The following is a 24,445-nucleotide window of genomic DNA, read 5'->3' as shown; positions in this document are numbered from 1 at the left end:
GAGTATACGGACGCGGTCACCAGCTATATTAAATACTGCACCGACATTTGTGTACCAGAAATGAAAATTAGGTCATTTCCCAATCAGAAACCATGGTTCAACAACGACATTTGCAATAAAATAAAAGATAGATTCACCGCGTTCAAATCGGGGGACAAAGAGCTGTACAAGAAATCACGGTATGCATTAGAGGAAGCCATAAAATGAGCCAAATGGAGCTACAGAGTGCGGCTTGAAACGCAGTGCACTGACACCCGGAGGCTGTGGCAGGGATTACAGTCAATCACAGGCTACAAGGGCTGCAGCCAGGAGATTGATACGAACAACGCATCCCTGCCTGACGAGCTGAACCACTTCTATGCCTGCTTTGATGCTCTGAACACAGGCAATGCTGAGAAGACCCCAAGTGTGCAGGGCGAGTTTGTTCTGAAAGTCTCAGAGCAGGTCGTGCAGAAGACTCTGAGCAGGGTGAAAATCCGTAAGGCTGCAGTGCCTGATGGGATACCACCTCGAGTCCTAAGGACATGTGCAGCCCAGTTGACCACAGTGTTTAAGGACATCTTTAACTCCTCCCTGTCACAGTCCATGGTCCCCACCTGCTTTAAAAAAACCACTATTGTTCCAACCCCCAAAAAGACAAAGTGACATGCCTGAATGATTACCGCCCAGTAGCATTAACATCTGTGGTGATGAAATGCCTTGAGAAGCTGGTGTTGTCACACATCAACTCCTCCATCACAGAGTCCCTGGACCCCTTGCAGTTCGCCTACCAGAACAACAGATCAGTGGATGATGCTATCTCCCTGGCTCTGCATACAGCCTTGGAACACCTGGACACTAAGAACTCGTGTGTGAGAATGCTGTTTGTCGACTACAGTTCAGCATTCAATTCCATCATACCCAGTCAACTGGTGACAAAGCTCAGGGGATTAGGTCTGTGCAACTCTGCAACTGGCTGCTGGACTTTCTTATCGAGAGACCACAGGTGGTGCGGATAGGCAATAAAACATCAACACCACTCACCCTGAGCACTGGAACCCCACAAGGCTGCTGTCTGAGTCCAAGGTTGTACTCCCTATTTACTCACGACTGCACAGCAAGACACAGCAACAACCGCATCATTAAGTTTGCCGATGACACCACTATAATAGGACTGATCAGTGATGATGACGAGTCCACTTACATGGATGAAGTTGTACAGCTGCTTAGGTGGTGTCATAGCAATAACCTGGACTTGAACATAAAGAAAACGAAAGAGCTAATAGTGGACTTTCGGAGACACAGGCCATACACTCACAGCCCACTCAGTATTGATGGAACAGAAGTGGAAACAGTCACCAGCTTTAGGTTTTTGGGAATTCACATCTCTAAAGATCTAACCTGGACTGTGCACACTGACTCTATCATGAAGAAGGCTCAGCAGTGCCTTTATTTCTTGAGGTGCCTCAAGCGATGGGGGATGTCAATACATGTGTTGGTGAACTTCTACCGCTGCACCATCGAGAGCGTCCTCACCAATGGGATCACCGTGTGGTATGGCAACACCTCTTCGCGAGAAAGAAAGGCACTGCAGAGAATGGTCAATATGGCCCAGAAGATCATCGGCTGCGGTCTCACCGAGATTAAACAGCTCTATGAGGAACGCTGCCGTGGTAGAATTCTGGCCATCACAGAGGACAGTCACCACCCAAGAGATATAAGAGCATACGGACACTTACCACTAGATTCTTCAACAGGTTCTATCCACAAGCAGTGAGACTGGCGAACACTTTTAGCCATCCCCCTCGGACCACACCTCCACCATCACCATCTACCTCTTTATGATTTCTTATCTATTGCACATCTCCAGTCATTGTTTACACGTCTGTATTGTTTACATTCAAACTGTCTACATGTTTACTTGCACATTGTCTACTGTTTGTACATTGTCTTGATGCACTGTTTGCACTTTGTCTTGTTTTTTACACTTGTTTTACAATCGAGAGACTTTCTGTGAGTAAGAATTCCATTGTACCAGTACCGGTTACATATGGCAATAAAGTTCAAGTTCAAGTTCAAGTTCAAGATGGAGGCTGGAGCAGGGGACAGACAGAGTGGCCAATCCAGTAGTATGAAGTCAGGATTGGTGAAGAGAGGTGTGAAATGAAACCTATAAAGAATAGAGAGAATTTAGAATAAAATTAGTCTTTGAGAGAAGGGAAATGAGAAACAATAGGCTTGGAGAGATCTTTAATCTTCACAGCCCTAACATGTTCTCTGAAGCGGTCTCTGAGTCTCCTTCCTATTTCCCCAATGTAGATGGCTAGGCATTTACTGCAAGAGATACAGTAAATAAGGTTTCTGGACATACAGGATGTCATCTGAGTGATCTGGAATTGTCCTGAGGGGCCTTGAATGAGTGTGGTGTTAGATATGTACTTGCAGGTGATACAGCAAGCTCCGTTGGAAGGGAAAGTGCCTGGTGTGGATGGTTCCTGATAGCCATCAAGGTTAACAAGAAGAAGAAGAAGGTTACACAGATTAGGTGGTCGGCGATATGAGATGATGGGGCAGTCAGAAAAGAGGGCCCCAATGGAGGGATCATCCTGTAGGATGGAAAAGTTGTTGTTAATAGTCCTGGGGATACAAAGTGTGTTGGGGGTGGTAGGGAATGTGGTTGTTGCAGCATGAGTTCCTGCTCAAGTTGATGGTCCGAGGGGTGTCTTTGGCTCGGGCAAGGGCCCTGTCAATAACACTGCTAGGGTATTTCATCTGTTGATGAGAAACGTGTACATTTTGAAGGCTTGGTTCTTGAAATCGATGTTGTCGCCGCAGAGTTGTAGTTGAAGGAACTGTGAAAAAGGGAGATAGTTTTTAGTGTGTTTGGGGTGAAATGAACTACACAGGAGATAGTTGTGTGAATCAGTGGGTTTGTAATAGACTAAAGTAGAGAGTCAGGTATAGTTAATGGAGAAGTTGATGTCTAGAAACAGAAGAGTTAACTGTATATTTGAGGGACAAGTGGAAGTTGGTGAAGTGATGCAGAAAGTGCTCAAGATGGTCGGCATTGATACAGTCATCAAAGTATCGCTTGTAGAGGTCAGGGACAAAGCCGTTGTAGGAAGCGAAGAAGCATTCTTCTACCCAGCCGACAAAAATATTGACATAGCTGGGTCCTATTCTGATGCCCATGGCAATTCCACTAACCTGTTGGTAAAAAAAGATTATTGAATGAGAATGCATTCAGTGTGAGAACTAATTCTGCAAGGCGTACCAGGTTGTGGGTGGGTGGATCAAGCACTGTGTGTTTGTTCAGCATGTGCTTGAGGGCTGTAAGACCGTCATGGGGAATGACGGTGTAAAAAGCTGTGATGTCCATGGTAAAAATGTATTATTTGGTGCCCTGATATTGGAAATCATTCAAAAGCTGAAGCGCGTGGTTGGTGTCCTTGATGTACAAGGGAAGTCTCTCTGTAGAAGTGTTACTCTGTGTAGTATCAGAGTCAAAAGAAAAAGTGTTAAATTTCAGGTGAAATCCTTTAGGATTGATATTATGTCGAAAACATCTGTAAAAGAATAAAAGGTGGTCTGATTTAGTGAGATCTCAGAAGTTAAGCTAGGATGGACTTGATTAGTTCCTCTAAGGAAGACAAGGTTTCTTTTGTAAATGATGGCGCAGCAGGGGTTTGTTGAATATAACTTACAGTACCCTGTTAAATCCTTGTTAAGTGTTTGACATGAAAGGATCTTAAAACTGTGCTTAAATTGAAATTAATTAATTTGTGAATATAGCATTGTGCCTTTGCTGAGATGGAATTTGGTTTATAAAGCCACTATGCAATAAAAATATAATACTGTTTACAAACAAAGTCCAAAATAATGCCTAGTTACATACAATACAATTGTACATATTATTTTACATATGCCTTTTAATTTAAGGGCAGTTTTAAAATGTTGTACTGTTTCAATGTGTTCCAGGTAATGTACAGTCATATGTTATCCCTAACATTCAATTAAAGGAGCAGTTTATCACTACTTCAACTAATCTGCTGTGAAGTGGGGATACTGACAGATACTGGTTTCTGTTTTTTACCCTGATGAGTGGTGAACATCATTTCAGGTTGTATAGAATTCAGTGGTTGATGAGATGGGTATCCTTTGATATCCTTTGGAATGAAAAATGCTTCTTGCGTAAAACAGAATTGAAAATAGAAAGCACTATCAATTTCCTCTGCACATTGAAGTTTGAAGTTCTTAAAATCTGTGAAAACAGAAAACAAAATAAAGAATACTTGAAGTGAGTTACCAGTAAATTATTTGCCTCAGGAATCTTCCACAGGTAATAAATTGTTGTGACTCAGTGGTTAGCTGAATGTTTGTACTTCCCATCTGATTTATCCTATTCTAAAGGTTCAATACCATTGACATTATCTTCTTGTATTTATGTAGCTGTGATTGGACTTTGACAGAAAGTAAACATACAGTAGCAGAATATAACGAGAACCTAAGGAAACCAAAGCAGTGGTACTAATAGTTAACAAAACAAATAACTAATAACTAATAGTTAAAACAAAAGAATGCATAGAATGCAAAAAATATATATGTACATAAGAGTGTAAGTGTGAGATAACTATTTGAGCTTCTTTTTAATTTCTAACAGCTCTACTTGGTTTTACATGAATTTTCAATTTTTCTTCATTATTGTTAGAAAATGTATATGGGGTTAAAATAAAATGTTGAAATGTACCTGAGCCCATGGTAACAAATTAAGTCAAATAAGTTCTTTATATTTCTGGAGGAAGAGTATTAATATTAGTCAAACATGTTTATGATGAATTCGTCTTGCAAACATGAATATGTTTGCAAGACAAATATTTGATAACACAACTAAACAGCAGAAAACGTTACACAAATACAATTACAGGTTGAAAATCCTTTATCCGAAATTCCAAAATCCAAAAACCCAATGCTGACATGACATGGCACAAATGGAAAATTCCACAAATAACTTACCGAACTTTCCAGCTCATGGTGATGTCATCGATGACGTACCCTCTCCCTCAAGTTTCTCGGAGCTGATGTACTGTAGTTGTAATGTCTGGGGCTTCATTTATTTTCAAGTTTGTAAGCAGAGATCATCATGTTTTTGTTTTTTTTGTACAGTAAGTACAAAACGTTATTTTTAAGTGAGATCTCACCTCTATGTATGATTGTAACTTGACTAGCATCATTACCTGTACTTTACATTACTTTAAAAATAAAATGCTGACTTTTTTCAGTTTTCATTTTATTTACCTGAAATCATATTCAATGCTTTGTTTTTATACCTTACATAAAACGTAATACATGTATAGTAAAAAATAAAATACAAATGACGTATGTGTACTGTAACCTTTTAATCAAAACATGACATCGTAGGTGGAGACTGATATCTTACCTTTATGATGGTATTATGTTAAAAGAATTATTTATTAAAAAATGTATATAAAACTACATTCAGAGTATATGTATAAGCTATATTATGAAATATAAATGGATATTGTGTTTAGACTTGGGTCCCATCCCCAAGCTGTATAGATGCAAATATAAAAATATTCCGAAATCCAAAATAATCCGAAATCCACAACACCTTAAGAAAGTCAAGAAAGACAAAGTGTTTCAGAAGCCTGTGTTCTGCAGACCCAGAAATCCAGAATACTAGCCCCATAACATGAAACACTATGCAATGCCTAAACAAGCTAAAATGAGAATACAACTCTGGTCTACATTAAATCTACAACATGGATGCCCCAAAATGAATCTAATTCCCCACTCTAAAGATGCATCACCTGTCATAGAATTCCACAATAAAAAAAACCTAAAATAAACAGGACACCAAGGTCTCTAGAATATGGTTTAAAAAACTTGATTCTAATCTCTTAGGCTGATCAAAACACAGTCTTCTTGCATGGCACAAGGTTAGAGGAAGAGGAGGCTGCTCTTTCTCTCTTTCTGCCTTACCTTTTGTGTCTTTTTATGCTGTTTTTTTTTTCTTGCTGTGTTCTAAATACGGAATATTAATCCTTTTTTATAGTTCACAAGATTAATTCACCAGACAACCCAATCTGATCATCTCCGTTTACTTGTCTCTTAGTTTACTTGCAAAAAGGCAAACACTTCAAATGACACCTATTGTTGTACATTTACATTTACATTACACTAATGTGAGAACTGCAAACATTATAGATTTTTATAGCCCACCTATTGATTTCTAGGCTTACAGCCCTAAATGCATTGAGTGTTTTGTATATATACTGTAACAACTATTAATTTCTACTTTAAAATGTTATGACTACACGATTTCAAGCAACAAAATATGAATTTTTTTAGGGGTCAGAATATGTTTGCAAGGCATTGTAATTGTAAATATTGCAGGTTGTTTGTGTTGTATAATTTATTGCAATACATATTTATTTATCTATCCCATATATATAATTATATTTATATAAATATAGCACAATATTGTAAAATTATGCAAAATAATATATAAATCATGAACAGTGTAACTCTTGGCATACCTTAACTATAAAGTTAAAATATTGTTAATCTTCAACTTTTGCTTGTATAGAATGCTGTGGTCGAGAGCTGTTTCTTATTTGATTACCTAATCTCTACTATATTTTCTATACCTCTAGAAAGAATATAGAGGGATCAGGCAAAAAGAGAAATGTTCTGTCACATTTTAAATTCTCATGATGAAGTATTTTTTGCTAACAGCTTGTATTAAACACTTCCAGTGAGCAAACACAGATTTCTGTCTAAAAGAACTTGAACAGAAAACACTTTGTAAAGCTGTCTCAGTGCACCAGTGGATTATTAATTATGTTTTCACCTCTGGGTCATTTAATTTCTACAGCTGTTAGTAGTGATCAAAATAATTTCCCTGTTGGCCATTTGAGGTCAAAGAGCAATTATCATGTATTGGTCTCAGTTGCCAGTGGGGAAGGTTGTCAATGCAACAGAACCACCCTGGTGGTCACTAATTGACAACTGCTGGACCTGCCAGTGAAGGGGGAGTGATGAATAGACAAAGGACAAATGACTCACTACAGCTTCCAGTGACACATCTGCTCTTCAGATAATAGAGGGACTCAGTCTGTGGCATTTCACAGAAAAAAAATGTATTATTAGAAACAGAAATCAAATATATTTGGCTTCCTTCCTTCTTGCAGTGCTAGACATGAGTTTCCAACATCTGGGTTACTGCAAAAGCTAAAAAAAGCTTTTCACTCCCGTCTGAGGTTGGTAACTAAAAAGTGATATCTTTTTCTATGATGTCTTCACATCTCATTTCAACATATTTTGTTTGATTTAGGAAACAAATATGCCACACATTTCTATTAGCGAGATAAGCTAAAAAAGCTGTATAGGTTTACATTTATATTATATAATATTTTATTTGCAAAGTGTTTCATATTTGATATTTAAATTGTACTACACCCTACTGGAGCAGAAGTACTAATGATTAACTACTGGCTATCTAGTTTCTTTAGAGATGTTGGGAATTTTGGATGGTAATTTAAGTAATCTTTCAAATGAGGTGAAATGTTTTTTTAAATTGTATCGCATTCTGCTGTTGCTAAGATAGCATTAATAAGTTTGAAATTCACATGCAACTGTAAAATGGGATGGGGATAACAATTGTGGATGAAAGGTACATTAGGTACAACAGGTACTGTTGTTATTTCAATTGCACAAAACTCTGCTATTACAAAGCTAGTATTAATTACTAACCACTGATTATCTTACTATTTAACCTAGGATCTTTGAATTATGTCCTAAAAGATAATGTGATTGCTAAATTGTATTTGAATAAATTATAGCTTTTCAGTTAATTATTGAAATCATACCACCCATTATGTGAAAAACAAGGTTTATTTCCCTTTTTGCATTTACAGCCAGTTATGTTTAACATGATAAAAAAGGATCCATTGTTAAATGTCAGGATTCTAAGAAGTGATGAAAGGCTGATTATAATCTCAATTTAACCATCCATGAAATTTAAATAATGTGCATCAGCAGAACGTTTGGTTCAACTCATATAGTCAAATAAATGGGAAACCATTTGTGTGTAATTTAATGACACTAAAAAGTGTTATTTTTAAAATATCTTATTTATATTAATGGTAACATTATGTCTTATTTAACCTTTAAAGAATTATACAAAATTATCTATACTGTGCAATTATCTAATCAACACTGGGCAGCAATACCCAATATATGGAAATCGGTTTTGAATAGAGGAAACACTGAACATATATGTTTTACATACTTTCTTCCATTTCTAAACAATCATATGTGGTTAAAATATTCAAATTAATAAAAAGATCCATGTTTATTTTATTGAGAGTAAAGGCTTGACATCTGCACAAATATAGATACAAAACTGTTGGGAATATATTTCAGATATGCCAACTCCCTGGTATTGAGTTTCTATCCTGATATATAAGACCATTATGGATGTTTCTAATAGAAATATTCAACTTAAATTATTACATAAAATCTTACCTCCTAAGAAAATGCTGAATCTGTGATGTCTGGAGAAATCTGTCATATACTGTATAGGTTTTGCCAAAGAGCCGATCCCACTAATTTTGGTTCTGCCCAGATATAGCAATATTTTGGACCCAGATAGATCAATGGATCTCTCCATACAGTGTTGTCTTCTGAGTAGATCTTACAACTGTACTGTAATGTCAGGGAAAGTGCTTAGACCAAGTGGTAGTGTGGTTTGATGGTGATTAATAGTATAGTTGGGCAACTGGGAAACTGGGAGCTACAGGGTTATTGATAGATACACTGTATACATACTTTTGTGTATCTGTTTTTGTATATTCATTTTATATATACAAAAAATATGGAATATTCTTTATAATTTTGGTGTCCTAAAGAAAGAGAGAGCAAATTCATTTATTTGTTCTTATGATCAGCTATTGTATTTTGGTGTATCTGTATAGGTTTTACAATCTAATGATTTAAAACACAAAGAGTGAAAATGCATCGATTTATTTTTATGGTTAACTATTGTACTTTTGTGTATTGTTTCTGTAAAGTTATGATTTTGATGAGTTAAAATAAAGAGAAAAAAGAGCCTTAAAAGGTGTGATGTCTTTGGATTGTGGGAAGAAACCAGAGCACCTAGAGGAAACCCATAAAAACTCCACACAGATAGCACCCCAAGAATTGAACCCAGGGCCTAACACTGCAATGCAGAAATAAATAAATAATAAACCTTAACCTTATATAAAAATGTTCTGGACACTCCACTCCATGCTCTTTACACGTAATGGAGACTCCACCTCCACCAATATGTAACACCCACCTGGATGATGCAATGGCAGTACACTAATACGCTCAACACATATCAGTGGGAAGCAGAACAGAGAAGCCAATTCATATATGGATATTATTAGGAGGCTATGATTTGTAAAGGCCAGGGGGAAATTTTGCCGGAACTCCCGTAATTTTTAATGATCACGGAGAGTGAGGACGTTCTAAGTTTTATCCGAAGCATGGCACATTTTTACAGTATAGTGTCCCCATCACTATATTGGAGCATTAGAACCCACACAGACCACAGGAGAGAGCTTCCTACTGGCCCAACTAACACCTCTGCCAGCAGCAACCTAAGTTTTATTATCTAATGATAATATATATTACTATATATTACTTTCTTCAAAATTATACTAATATAAGAAGGGACTGTGAATTGACTAAGCTAGTCATGTATATAAACATGAATGTGATAGGATTATTTATTTATGTTTTACTGATATTTAGATACTGCATAAAACCAAGACACTTGTGGAGTAACATTTGTAAGACCCTTTTAAATAACACATATAATTGGATTAACACTGAATTAACTTAAGGTCATTCAAAATACTATAAAATACTCAAATTAACAGTATATTGTTTGTATATGTACATTAAAGTAACATGCATTATAATTAACGATATTATTTTTATGAGTGGCTAGTGTTGTTATTGTACTTCACAGCTTCATAACCCTGGGTACAATTCTGGCCTCGAGTTCCTGGCTATGTGGAGTGTATGTTCAGAGAGCTATGTTCTCTGACATTTGTGTCAAATCCAATGATGCCTGGGTCTAGGTGTAGGTCTTTTAGCCCTGCCTGGCACTCTGGAATATAGCACAGCTTCAGATCCCTGTGCTTTTCACCTTCCTCTCCCTTTGGACTGTGCACTGGTTCCAGACCACTGTGGGCACACTGCTCCGCTCGATCCTGGGTGCACCTTCTGTAACCCATTCTGACAGCATGCACTTGGCTTGGTCTCTAAAGATGACTCTGAGAGTGTGCACTCCATTCAGCCCTGTTTTGATGCATTCCTAGTAGACTGCCTCAATGATGTGCGCATTGCCCAGCCAAGCTCCAGTTGCAGACCCCCCTATCCAGCCTGCACTCCTGATCAGTGTCCTGTTCCTAAACACTGGTCTTCAGCACTGTGTTCTGATGTGCATTCCAGCCCTGTATCCTGATCAATCCATGGGACTGTGTACTTCACCCAGGGCATACATGGTCTGGTCTCTGGAGTAGCTCCCCTTCAGAGTGCATCAGCCCAGCTCCTGGTGCACTTTCCCTGCCTTAACCCTGATTCTCCTCCCTGCGTCCTTGCTGGAGAAGCAGAATCACATCAGTCACTCCCCTGGACTGAGATGCCCTTGCTTTTAGGTCTGTAAACCCCTCTTGCCCGCCTACACCATCATGGTGGGAGGTGCACATTGTAACAAAAAGTTATAAATATCACATTGACCATAGTAAAACATCAGTTTTTAGGTTTCTTTTGTAATTGAATATAAACAATTAATAACTGTTTTACTTATTATGTTATAAACCTATAAACCCTGGGTTAGAGTTATGGTTCAAGATATAAACAGAGTTAAGGAAGTGGTTGGTTGTCATAACATTTTAGTTATTATATTAATACTTTTTAATATATTACATTTATAAAATACACCCACTCCCCCAATTACATAAGGGTTCCATTGTGCACGTCTTTACATAACCCAAATTTTACATAGGTTGAAAGCGATCCTTTTTTATCCATTGTATGAAAACATATAGAGTATTATCATTCATGATATGGCATCAAACCTCCATTATTTTATCTGTGTTAGTGAGTGAAGAAAAGGGGACAGGTGAACAGAACTGCAGTCTCACCAGGTGTTTCTTTTCTGTAGTTGTTAACAGGTGTGTGTGCTAGTTAATGAGGGGAAAGTAAGAGAGTGAATACACTGTATCAGCAGCTAGCAATCCTTGAGGCAGAGTATACATTTCCCCTCCTCCTTTATATATAAATAAATAATGATAAATGAAAAAAAAGTTTTAAAACCCTATAATTAGAATAATTTAACACCAAATGTAACATACACTTAAAAATATACCATACAGTAAATACATTAAACATTGATAGAAACAATTAACTTTTAACAAATTTATAAATATTATGCTACACATTTCATTTCCGTACACTGTGCTTCAGTAACTAACACAAAATAAAATACACAATAAATAATAAAAACAATAAAAACTTTGGTGCTCCTCTGACATTTAATACTAGTTTCTGGTATTTAGTTTTTCACAATTATCTGTAAAAAACAAGGTAATATGCAGACTCCAACATATACAGATGCAGCCATTCAAAACAAGCGGGCGATACCGCATTATTTTCCGGTGCGCTTGACGCAGTATACCGCAAGTTACTATATTAATACCGTATATTCTCGCATAGCGCCGCATGATACCGCACATAAAATAATAGTATCCTGAATTTCCGCAAGGTGGAGCTAATAAAGCTCAACCTCTCATGTTTGAGCTGTCGCCATCAAAGTCTTTACCAAAGATATTACTAATAGTATTTACAGTATAATGAATGACTCAAAGTATTGCCCTGATCCACATTCACCATGCCTTTCACATGCTCATAGAAGATATTGATTTAGGAACATGTATACTGTACTGTATACAGTATGTATATGTATATTTAATGTCTTTACTGAGCCCGTTTAAGTATTGAATATTTATATGGAATTTTACCATAACGTGTGTGAAATCCATAAACGATATTAGTTTTGGAGCATAAACATACAGTATGTTAACTGTATATGGCTGGTCTCGGTACATAAAAGAAAAAATACACACCGGTATTCCATTTCTCCCTAAACATTTTAAGCATCGCAGTCTTTAACTAACGTGAAATAATGTGTGTAAAAAGTGGTAGTTTTAAGCTTCTCTGCGAATACGCTCGATACCGGAGTCAACAAGCATACTTTTAGAATTTGATTAATAGGGAATATAATGTGGAATCGTGTATCTAAAGAAATTAATAACGATATAATTTGGTTTCTATCAAAGCGCAATGAAACCTATAACTTGATTCTTATGGACGCCCGGTCCCGCCAGGGATTAAAGAAAAACATGGAATCGCGTATCTAAAGAAATAACAGTATACAGTAACTATGTTCATGCACAAACAGTAGCATGTTACATTATTAATTTGGGGGTCTCCTCTTGCCAGAAAGCGCTTAATTGCATTTTGAGTGCGGTTTTTGACTTTTTAAAAATTACAACCCATACATCAGCTGATACTGTTTAGACTTATAATTATTTTAAACTGTATTACAGCAGCACAATGCACAATGCAACTTAAATCGCTACCTTTGTCTTCTGCGTAATAATGTTCAGAAATAAGAAATAAGATTGCTCATAAATGCGCCTTATGATAAGGTTGTTTAATGACAAAGTATTGTTTATCTCATGGCTAAATAGTCAAGTCTAGCCAAAAAGAGAAAACATCGACTTTATTTAAACTCCAGCGAAAGTATTAATGGTTTTTAATTACCATACTTTTATGGTACATTACTTTGCTAAAATGTATTTAAAAATAAAAATGATTACAAATGCCAGCGGAGAGAGAGACACACAGTTTTTCATTGTCAAAAAGTAATTGTTTTTTACTTTGTCAGCACCCAGACAAACGCAAACGCGTTTTTAATAAAATGCTTTTATTCATTCATAATCAGACTCCCATTCCCGAATGTCCCCCGCCCCGGTCTACAAGTGGAAATTTTAGTAGCTAAGCATAAAACGCAGGGGAGCATAACAAGGTCATAAAGGTCATAAACGATATTAATTTAGGAACTTAGACATATTATGAAAACTGTATGTTGCTTTTATTGGTATTTTAAAGAAAAAATACACACCAATACTCAATTTCTCCCTAAACAGCGGGAGGGGGGGGACAAGCTGCCCAGCCGTGTGGAATACTACAGAACCCCAAACAGGCAATGCACACTAGCCGGATATTTGACCAAGATATCCAGACACAGCTGTATGAGCTCCACCAGTAAAACTTAAAGTATTACGCTGGTCCACACTATTTGTAACTACTTTATTTCTTCATCGACAAAAAGTTACACCCACCACAGCATTCCGTTGATCTAACTAACAAGGATGGGACATTAGCTAGCCAATATGATAAATGAATAACTTTTTTGTTTATTTCTTTAGCACATTTATTTGAACATTTCCATCGATTGTACAAGCACTGAAAAACTGTTTAATCCCTAGTTCGTCAGGCATTTTCTTTTACTATAACAGATATAAAAACTCCCTTGCTTTTAACAGAGCGTTTCATAATTTCTAACAACGAAAATTATTTAAACTGCGACACTTTTATCATTCAACGAGAGCTCAAAATATCACAAGGATCCTCAAGAGATCAACAAAAACAATAGAAGAAGATATGTGTACTGTATAAGATACTGTCCATGGGAATCCAAGCTTTTTTATCCACGTTAAGTAGTCTTTAAAATGTCTTCATTACACAGTGAAGTCAAAATTCCGGGATGTGCCTATATGTACATTGGGCAAACGTTCCGAGCTGAAATTCTTCCAGCACGGGGGTACCTTTAAAGCGGAGACGACTGCACCGAATATTTTTGGTGCGCCCTCTCTTTAAAGCCCTGGCCAAATATGAAGACAGTACATTCAGTTATCATTCAAACTGAATTAAAAACTGCACATCCCAGTTACCATGGTGGTGCTTGTGATCATTGCGTTTAATCAACGAAACAGGGCGAAAAATCAGTCACATGACTTTGGGGCTGAGTTTCGAAAGCTTAACCTATCAGCAAGACAGCAAAGACATTTTTCCAAGAAAGTTTAGCCTTTGTCACTAATGAAACCACTAAATAAAGACATAAATATAGAAATGGACAATTGATTGACTTTTATATTTCTAAATATCACAACATGCTCGAATCCAAGTCATTTTTAATAACAATGGGTAAACTGGGTAAACTATCACAAAGCTTTAGAGAACTTAACATTTTTATTATCAACAAATTGTAAATACGACGTTTACATTGGCGTTATTAATTTTTCACTTGCGTATATGCAGGATTGTGAGAGCAGACCCCCCCTCTTAGGCTACATTTTTATTAAGAAATGGAGGCTGTATGCGTTACAATATAAACATTTACTGTCAAACTTTAAATCAACAGTTGATTTAAAGACAATCTGTCAAAGTGCAATGAAACACAATATTGTTGTTGTTGTTGTTGTTGTTATTGTTGTTTTTATCCTGTAAAGCATTTTGAGAAGCCACCTTTAAAGGCGCTGATTCTTATGGAATGTGTTTTCTTTCTTCTTTTTTTTCAGCATGGAATAAACCTATTACAATACTTGATTCTTATGGATGCCTGGTTCCGCCGGGGATTCAAAATAAAATATGGAATCACGTACAGATGCAGCCATTCAAAATCGGTGAGGTATTTCGCGGCATACCCCGGTGGGCGTGTCACAGTATCACGCGGTATCACGCGTGTCACGTGTGTCACATGACTAACTATCCGGCGTCGCCTTGTAAAACCGCCAGGGGGAGCTTAACCTCTCATGTACAGCATTTGAGCTTTTAATTTTGAACTGTGTATTACAGCATGTTAATCATCAGTCATTCAAATGTTGGTATATTTTATGAAAGCAAGATTGCTCAGTTGGACAAAATTACACAACCTACCTTTATCAGAAATATTTATGCATCAAAGCCTTTACCGAAGATATTACTAATAGTATTAATAATGAATGACTTTGGACAAGCTGTATACTCAAAGTATAATTTCTTTAGCACATTTGTACAAGCACTTGGAATCTGTCCAAGCCATACTTTGTCAGGCATTTTGTTTTACTTCAACGGGGCATAAAAACTTCCTTGCTTTTAACAGGGCGTTTCATAATTTCTAGCTACGAAAATGATTTAAAATGCGACACCTATCATTCAACTAGAGCTTAAAATATCACAAGGAAAAATACACACCGGTATTCCATTTCTCCCTAAACATTGTAAGCTTCGAAGTCTTTAACTAACGTGATACCGGAGTCAACAAGCATACTTTTAGAATTTGATTAAAAGGGAATATAATATGGAATCGCGTATCTAAAGAATTTAATAACGGTATGATTATATCCGTGTACTGCGGCAGGACTGTGTAAGGCTGTTTCGCCTACCTGATCATGCGAGCTGTCTTGTAGCCTACTGGTCTAGGTGCGTGACTACCAACTGGCAGGTTGTGTGTTCGAATCCAGCTGGTGCTGGACTTTTATTTTAACAAACATTTCTTTGAAAAAATAGGTAAGCGATATTATGGACAATCAATTGACTTTTATATTTCAAAATATCGCAACATGATCGATATTTGCGATATTTTGAATATATCTTCCCTTCTGACAGCGGTTCCTGCTTCTATTGTGTGTGTGTGTGCAACAGTAAATTTTTATAGAGAAATGGAGGCTGGACAGTATGCGTTACAATATAAACATTTATATTGATTTAAATCGTGTTCTGATTTAAATCGCAAACGCGTGTTTAATTATGTGTTTTTTAATCATGATCAGGCTAATGCATTTCTACATTTTCTGTATGAACCAGCTTAGAGGTTCATACAGAAAGACAGCTTGTGTTGAAATTGAGTGTAAGGTAATTTATGCTTCTAAAGTCATGGTCAGTATTGTTGTACTGTGCTGTACTGTGTCACATTATTTTATAGCGTTTTTATTGCGTTATTAAATCCGGTGGCGCTGTGTTAGTTTCCTGACTCACATTATTTAAACTGCGACACTGATCATTCATCTCTAAATAAACTTTATTTTATATAGCGTTTTAAGCGAATAGGTAATTAAATTGCTCATAAACCTAATCACTTTTTCTACATAAACACAGCGTGATTGCTCTCTGAAAATGTTTTTCCTTTATTTTTAAAGTAGGCTCAGATTTCAACTATAGATCGTATTATTATAAACTTTCTTGGAAAAATGTATTTTATGTAAACCATGTTTGCTATTAATTAATTTAGGGCTAAAATACGTTCATTTTCTTCTAATCGAGTCGAGTTGACATTGGAAGCCTGCCACACCCGGACCGTTAAACCAACGCATTAGCACGTCAAAGCCCATTGAGCCAGTATTGGCTTTAGTATCCCCCCCTTCTCCCCTCAATTCAATTCAATTCAAGGTGTTTTATTTGCATGACAGATGGGTACAAGCAGTGTTGGGTACTGTATGTATATTGTAACGCTTACGGCAGACAGGCACTGTGTAGGAGCCGACGCACCAGAGCAGCGCCTGCAATTTTTATATTTATATCTTAGTTTTTAAAATTAGTCAAGCAATACGAAGCATCTCCTTTAACTTAGTGCCTGAGCATACTGCAACGCGTGTGAAGCCCATAAACGATATTAATTTTGGAACTTAAACATACAGTATATGGCTGGTCTCGGTACTTTAAAGAAAACATACACACCAGTATTCCATTTCTCCCTAAACATTTTAAGCATCGAAGTCTTTAACTAACGCGATACCGGAGTCAACAAGCATACTTTTAGAATTTGATTAAAAGGGAATATAATATGGAATCGCGTATCTCCAGAATTTAAAGACCAGACAATCGCAAACTTGTTTTCAATAAAATTATTTTATTCATTCAGCAGTTTGTGAGAGGGACATCCAGCAGGGAGAGACCTGGTGCAGGATGTTTTTAGGATCAGCTGTAATTCTCAAGTGCACAGTCTGTCCAGTACAATCCAGAATTCATTGTCAAAGGTTGCTTATGAAGCAGCAGAGATTGGAGCTCTTTGCCAGGTTCATTGTGATAGGGGCCACAGATGTATAGTTTAGGGCCATCTGCCTAGTCCAGCAAGTCCAGCAGTTAGCAGGTGGTCAGGATCCTTTACTGGTACTCTCATCTCATGTCCCCAAATAGGTCAACAGCAAGACATGCACATTTCTTAAGTGTTGCCTTTTGTAAATGAGGGAAGACAGCCATCGAGAAGAGACAAGCACATCGCCGATTTTAAAGTACAGAGGTTTCTGAGACAGCAGGACAAGTTGGAGATTCGTGATGGTATTCTGTACTGGGTAACAAGAGATCCTGTTACCAAGCAGAAGAGATTTCAATATGTGTTACCACAGTCCTTGAGGAATAAAGCTTTGTCTGGGGTCCATGATCTAGCAAGTCATCAACATGAGGACCAGACTTTGGTCCTTGCTAGACAGCGTTTTTACTGGCAGGATATGGAGAGAGACATTAGGGATTATGTAAGATGTTGCCCAAGGTGTGTTATTTCGGAAAATCCCCAGAACCTGCTGCTCGCGCACCATTGGAGAGCATTAAAACTTCAAGACCAATGGAATTAGTATGTATCGATTCTTGGACAATGGAAGACAGAAAACAGCAGTCGGTGGATGTCCTTGATGTCACTGATCACTTCACCAAATTGGCTAAGAAACTATGGGATAACATCTTCTGTGTTTATGGGTTTCCAGAGAGAATTCATTCAAATCAAGGCACAAATTTTGAAAGGAAATTAATAGCAGAACTCCTTCGTCTGTCTGGTGTAGCAAAATCCCACACGACAGCCTATCATCCCATGGGCAATGGAGGCACAGAGAGGTTCAATCGCACCTTGGGTAACATACTCCACACCCTTCCGCTTAAAGCGAAGCACCAATGGCCACAGCAGATCTAAACCCTAACATTTGCTTACAATGCCACAGTCCATGAGACTACAGGTAATGCACCCCTTTTGCTTATATTTGGGCGTGTCCCTAGGCTACAAGTAGATGTACTTGTCAAACAAGTACTGAATTTTAATTTGATTTTAATTTGACTGACTATGATTTGTATGCTAAAACTCTGCTGTCTACAGAATGCTATATAAAGTGCTAAGAAACACTCTTCAGTCAAACAGCGACATCTGGCAAGGCAATACAATACAAATGAGTCAAGGGCACTTACTTGTGGCAAATAAAACAGAACAGAGAAAAAGGAAATTAGCAGACAAATGATGAGGTTTACACAATTGTTGAAGTGAATCCAGGCATTCACGTTTACAAAATAAAATTACGCTGGTCCACACTATTTGTAATGACTTTATTTTTTAAGAAATGGAGGCTGTATGCGTTACAATATAAACATTTACTGTCAAACTTTAAATCAACAGTTGATTTAAAGACGATCTGTCAAGGTGCAGTGAAACACAATATTGTTGTTGTTGTTATTGTTGTTTTTATCCTGTAAAGCGTTTTGAAAAGCCACCTTTAAAGGCGCTATATAAAGGCGCTGATTCTTATGGAATGTGTTTTCTTTCTTCTTTTTTTTTCTGCATGGAATAAACCTATTACAGTAATTGATTCTTCTGGATGCCCGGTTCCGCCGCGGATTCAAAATAAAATATGGAATCACGTGTCTAAGGAAATAGCAGTATAAGTGTATCCATGCACAAACAGTAGCATGTTACATTATTAATTTGGGTGTCTCCTCTTGCCAGAAAGCGCTAAATTGCATTTTGAGTGTGGTTTTTGACTTTTTTTAAATTAAAACCCATACATAAGCTGATACTGCTTAGACTTTTAATTATTTTAAACTGTATTACAGCAGCACAATATGCTTTTTCACGAAACCTAGAGAAACAAAATGTCTTGCGTTGTACAGCTTTTCAGCTAAAATATTAATCGCCTGCACCTGACACTTGAGGTGCCCGACAAAAACCAGTTGAACAGCTCTGTTGGAGGTTTTCAGATCAGATCAGATTCCCTTTCCCCCACAGAAAGACAGACTTATTAGTTGCTATCCACTGTGCGGCGAGCAGCTCCAATTTCAGGCCTAAGCGATAGATCCCAGTTTAGATGATCTTGTTACAGCATGTTACAGTTTATTCTTATTAACCATATTAATTTTAAGTGCTTAATGCCATTTTTTGACCACGCACGAATGTCCATATCTTCGCAAGGGAATCAGTGCGAATTGTAATACTAATTAAATGACCGCGGGCACTTTCCACCCCCTCTGACAGCAGGAACATAACCCATTCTCAGCTCAGCAGCTCATTACAATATAGGGTGTTAAACTCTTTTGCTGCCTTTTGCTGCCTCACAAAGCTTTAGAGAACCTAACATTTCTATTATCAACAAATTGGCATTACTAATTTTTCACTTGAGTGTATGGAGGATTGTCAGCTGTCACTGAGAGCAGTTAATTAAATGTATTTTTTGATTCACAATCAGACAAATGCAACATAAATTGTTATCTTTGTCTTCTAATTATATTAATAAACTTTCAGCATAGCTTTCTCCCCATTTAGATTTATTTTTCTTGGGATTTTGGGATCAAACGTGGAAAGATTAGATTAGTAATCGTTTTTTTTTTTAAATACATTTTAGAAAAGTGTAATCTATACTAAAAAAGTTTATTTATTTAATATCACTCGATACTTATATTAATGGAGTTTAGTTGATACTGTTTAAACTTTTAATTATTTTAAATTTTATTACAGCATTGTACACATGCTTAAAAGAGGAGAAAACGCAAGCCTTCTTCGGGTTGTGAGGGTCTTCTGATCAGAATGAAACGCTAAAATGTAATGTAGGTTCTGAATGGGTTCAATTATGATTTGGGCTTGATTAAGGTCGCTGCCTTTCATCCAAAATCCTGCTTAAATCCTTTTAAACTAAAAATTAGACACGAGAAGGGGCTCTGGTGAAATTTCTCTTTTTTTAATTTCTCTTTTTTTACATTGAAAAATATCTTACCCGCTGCAATCCGGGCAAAGAAGGATTAAAAGAAGCCAGACAGGCAGGGGGAAGAGTGAGTTCTAAATAAAGAGGTATCCAGGTAACAGTGAAGGTAACAGCCGCAGACGTGGCCTACTTAGCCCGCCAGGGTTACCCTACTCTCCCGGAGGAGGCCCACCGGGAGATAGCGCTCCAGGCATTCCTCTGGACCCTGGCGCAGACTGAGGTGCAGTGCCACGTGATGCTGGCCTCGCCGGTCCTCTTGGAGCAGGCCCTAGCTGTGGCTGAGCAGGCTGATGCCGTATTCGAGGAGACCGTTGGGCACCAACGGAGGGGCGCACGGGGAATCAGATGGGGAGGAGGAGACGCCCAGCGCAGCGATGCTGGGGGAGCGGCGACGGCCGGTCATCTGCCACCGCTGTGGGGAGAGGGGACACATCGCACGGGAGTACCGGGCGCTGGAGCCCCGGGGACTCCGGAAGCCATTGGGAAACGGGAGCAGGGTGGCCTAAAGAGGGGAAGGCCGCCCTTGAACGACTCTACCCCCACTCCGGAAAGCCAGAAGGAGCGCTTCACCCCACCTGCTGCCGTGGGAAGGGTTGGCCACAGCCGGGGCTTATTTCTTCCCTGCCTCATTGAGGGCAGACCCTGCCAGGCCCTCGTCGACACCGGTTCGACCATCACCCTGCTGCGGCCTGGTATCCTGCCGGGCACCAAGGCAGCAGGACCCCCAGGGCACTCACCGTGCACTTTGGGGCTGCAAGGGTGAAACACCCCTTCTACAGTACCTTGCCCCAGTTCGTGAGGACTGTATCCTGGGGTTGGACTGGTTGCAGCAGGTGGGTGGTTGCCTTGACTTGGGCCGGCGAGAGTTGGTGGGGCAGGGGGAACGAATCAGTTTCGTGGTGGGCAGGGCGGGAGGTGTCCGGGGTGTGTGGGATGACCGGAGCGGGAAGCGGAGGTGGCAGCGGCGTGCGTCGCCTGGGCCTGCTGGAGCCGCAGGTGTCGGGGCGAGCGTGCCAGAGCTGACTCCCAGTACGGTGAGATAAGCTTGCCCCTACCCGGTCTGTAAGGCACTCTGTGCACTGTGGGAGGCCTTGGAGGTGAGGGACTGGGTGCTGCGCCGGGGGTGGCAGGTGCCCTCCAGCGGCAAGTCACTGCTTGGCAGCCTCCGGCTGGCTGTGCACCGCTTGGAGAACTGCCCCACAGAGCGACCGCAACACCACAAACTGCCACCTGACCTTGCCACTGGAGGGTACCTACCACCCCCGGCGCAGCACCCCGTCCCTCATGCCCAAGTCAAGGCAACCACCCACCTGCTGCAACCAGTCCAATCCCAGGATACAGTCCACATGGACTGGGATAAGGTAGAAGGTGTGTTTCACCCTCGCAGCCCCAAAGTGCACGGTGAGCGCTCTGGGGGTCCGGCTGCCTCGGTGCCCGGCAGGACACCAGGCTGCAGCACTGTGATGGTCGAACCGGTGTCGACGAGGGCCTGACAGGGTCTGCCCTCGGTGAGGCAGGGAAGGAATAAGTCAACTCTTCCCACAGCAGGCAGGGTGAAGCGCTCCTTCCTTAGAATAGCAATATTATGGACAATCAATTGACAATAAATATAGAAAAGCACATATTAAATTTGGGAAATTTGGTTTCAAAAGTCCTCATATCAACGATGCCTATACTGTTTTCCACTACAGTATGCTAATCTATTGTAGTGCATTCGCCCCCCTCTTAGGCTGCGCAAACGATCTTTTAGATTTTTATAGCGAAATAGAGGCTGTACAGTATGCGTTACAATATAAACATTTACTGTTGACCTTTAAATCAACAATTGATTTTGACGATCTGTCAAAGCGCAATGAAACCTATTACTCGATTCTTATGGACTCCCGGTCCCGCCAGGGATTAAAAAATAACATGGAATTGCGTATCTAAAGAAATAACAGTATACAGTAACTATGTTCCTGCACAAACAATAGCATGTTACATTATTAATTTGGGGGTCTCTTCTTGCCAGAAAGCGCTAAATTGCATTTTAAGTGTGCTTTGGACTTTTTTTTTAAATTACAACTCATAAATAAGCTGATACTGTTTAGACTTTTTTTTAAACTATTACAGCAGCACAATGTGCTTTTTCACTAAACCTCCTAGAGTAACGAAATGTCTTGCGTTGTACAGCTTTTCAGCTAAATACTGTATATTTATCGCTTATCATTCAATGCAGATGGCTGGTTACATGTTCCATAAGAGTACGGTAATTAAAAACCATTAATACTTTCTTTAGAGTTTAAATAAAGTTGATGTTTTATCTAGGGGCTGCTTGCCTGCGTCTGAATAGCGGCTTCTAAACTGTGAAAACATACGTCTGTCTTTCCATAGGGGGAAGGGAATCTGATCTTCAAGGCCTTTGGGTACAAAAGTAAAAAGAATGCGCTCTCTCTCTCTCTCTTTTGATTATTACATCCAATAATAAAAAATGACACAATAAACATAATAACCATAATAACGACCAACCAACAAAAATAACCATATAAACAAAATACCAACCAAAAACATAGATAACAACCACAATACAAAATCAAATATATCAAACCATTAAAGCAAAACCGTCCTCCAATTATCAAGAAATCTCAATATCTTGTACGAATTAATCGTAATACAAACCAAAAATAGCCCGCAAACTCTCTCAAATTCCTCCAATTATCATAGTTATGCAAAACCAAACCCTCCTCCCATCCCAGTTTATCCTATTTATCATAAACAAAGCCCACCTCAATTTTCAACATAAAGCATTACACAAAATCAATACCTCAACACTCCATACTCAACAACGATAATTCACAAACTGCCAGAAGATGTAACTCCACGTTTCCAAATAGACCTCATTTCCATAGCCCCGCCCCTTATGCAAAACCAACATCCCTCCCCTGTTCTCTCTCTCCGCTGGCGTTTGCAATTGTTTTTATTTTTAAATAAATTTCAGCAAAGTCATGTATTTTAAAAATCTTAAGATTTCTATATTTATGTCTTTATTTAGTGGTTTCATTAGTGACAAAGGCAAAACTTTCTTGGAAAAATGTCTTGTTTGCTATTAATTTATTTAGGGCTAGAATATGTTCATTGTCTCCAATGAAAGAAGGGTTCCTTTCGCCGTAGTTGGGTTGACATTAGAAGCTTGCCACGCCTGGACTGTTACACCAACACATTAGCATGTTAAAGCGATTTCATTGAGGAGCCTAGCTTTCTTAACTAGTAAGTACTGTACTTACTGGGTTTTGTAGGGGGGGAGGTGTTTTTCGCTGGAAATCTCGCCCCCTTCTACTTTGAAAATACCTGTGAAACCAGTTTAATTTGTCCCGCAGAGAGGGGGGTTGTACTTGCAGTGCATCGGTATAGATGGGAAAGCCAGAGCCGACCGCTACGCCGCCCACGTGTTATGCTCTTCGTTAATGTCTAAGCCGGAACACATCATTATATCTCATTTTGTATTTCTTAAAAAAAAATCGTTTGCCCAGCCTAAGAGTATTGTTGTTATTGTTTTTATCCTGTAAAGTGCTTTGAGGAGCCACCTTTAAAGGCGCCATATACAATAAAGTTCATTATTATTACTATTGTTAATTTGCTGGACAGAGAGGTGAACAATATTACGCAGAAGACAAAGATAGTGATTTACGTTGTGCATTGTGCTGCTGTAATACAGTTTTAAATAATTAAAAGTCTAAACAGTATCAGCTTTATTTATGGGTTTTAAATAAAGGTGATTTAAACGCGATTTAAATCAATATAAATGTTTATATTGTAACGCATAGGTGACTATTCATTGTTATTAAAATGACTTAAATTCGATCATGTTGTGAGAGCCACCGGCAAGGTCACATGAGCAGTGTTGAAAAAGCCCTACAAACATTATCAACAGACATTGTACACCGTGTACTATTCTTGTGTTGCGGTACATGAATATAATTATATCGTTATTAATTTCTTTAGATACGCGATTCCATATTATATTCCCTTTTAATCAAATTCTAAAAGTATTCTTGTTGACTCTGGTATCACGTTAGTTAAAGACTTTGATGCTTAAAATGTTTAGGGAGAAATGGAATACTGGTGTGTATTTTTTCTTTAAAGTACTGAGACCAGCCATATACTGTATGTTTAAGTTCCAAAATTAATATAGTTTATGGCCTTCACACGCGTTACAGTATGCTCCTATTCTTTTTATGCTCAGCTACTAAGATTTCCCTTCAGTGGTAAAATTCCATATAAATATTCAATACTAAAACGGGCACAGTAAAGACATTTAAATCTTTCTACGACCGACCAACGCACCACGAGTGCCC

The sequence above is a fragment of the Lepisosteus platostomus genome, chromosome 1, assembly GCF_059453375.1.
Source record: "Lepisosteus platostomus isolate fLepPlt1 chromosome 1, fLepPlt1.hap1, whole genome shotgun sequence".
Taxonomy (NCBI): domain Eukaryota; kingdom Metazoa; phylum Chordata; class Actinopteri; order Semionotiformes; family Lepisosteidae; genus Lepisosteus; species Lepisosteus platostomus.
The sequence above is the reverse complement of the archived record's forward strand: the minus strand, read 5'-3'. Positions refer to the sequence as shown.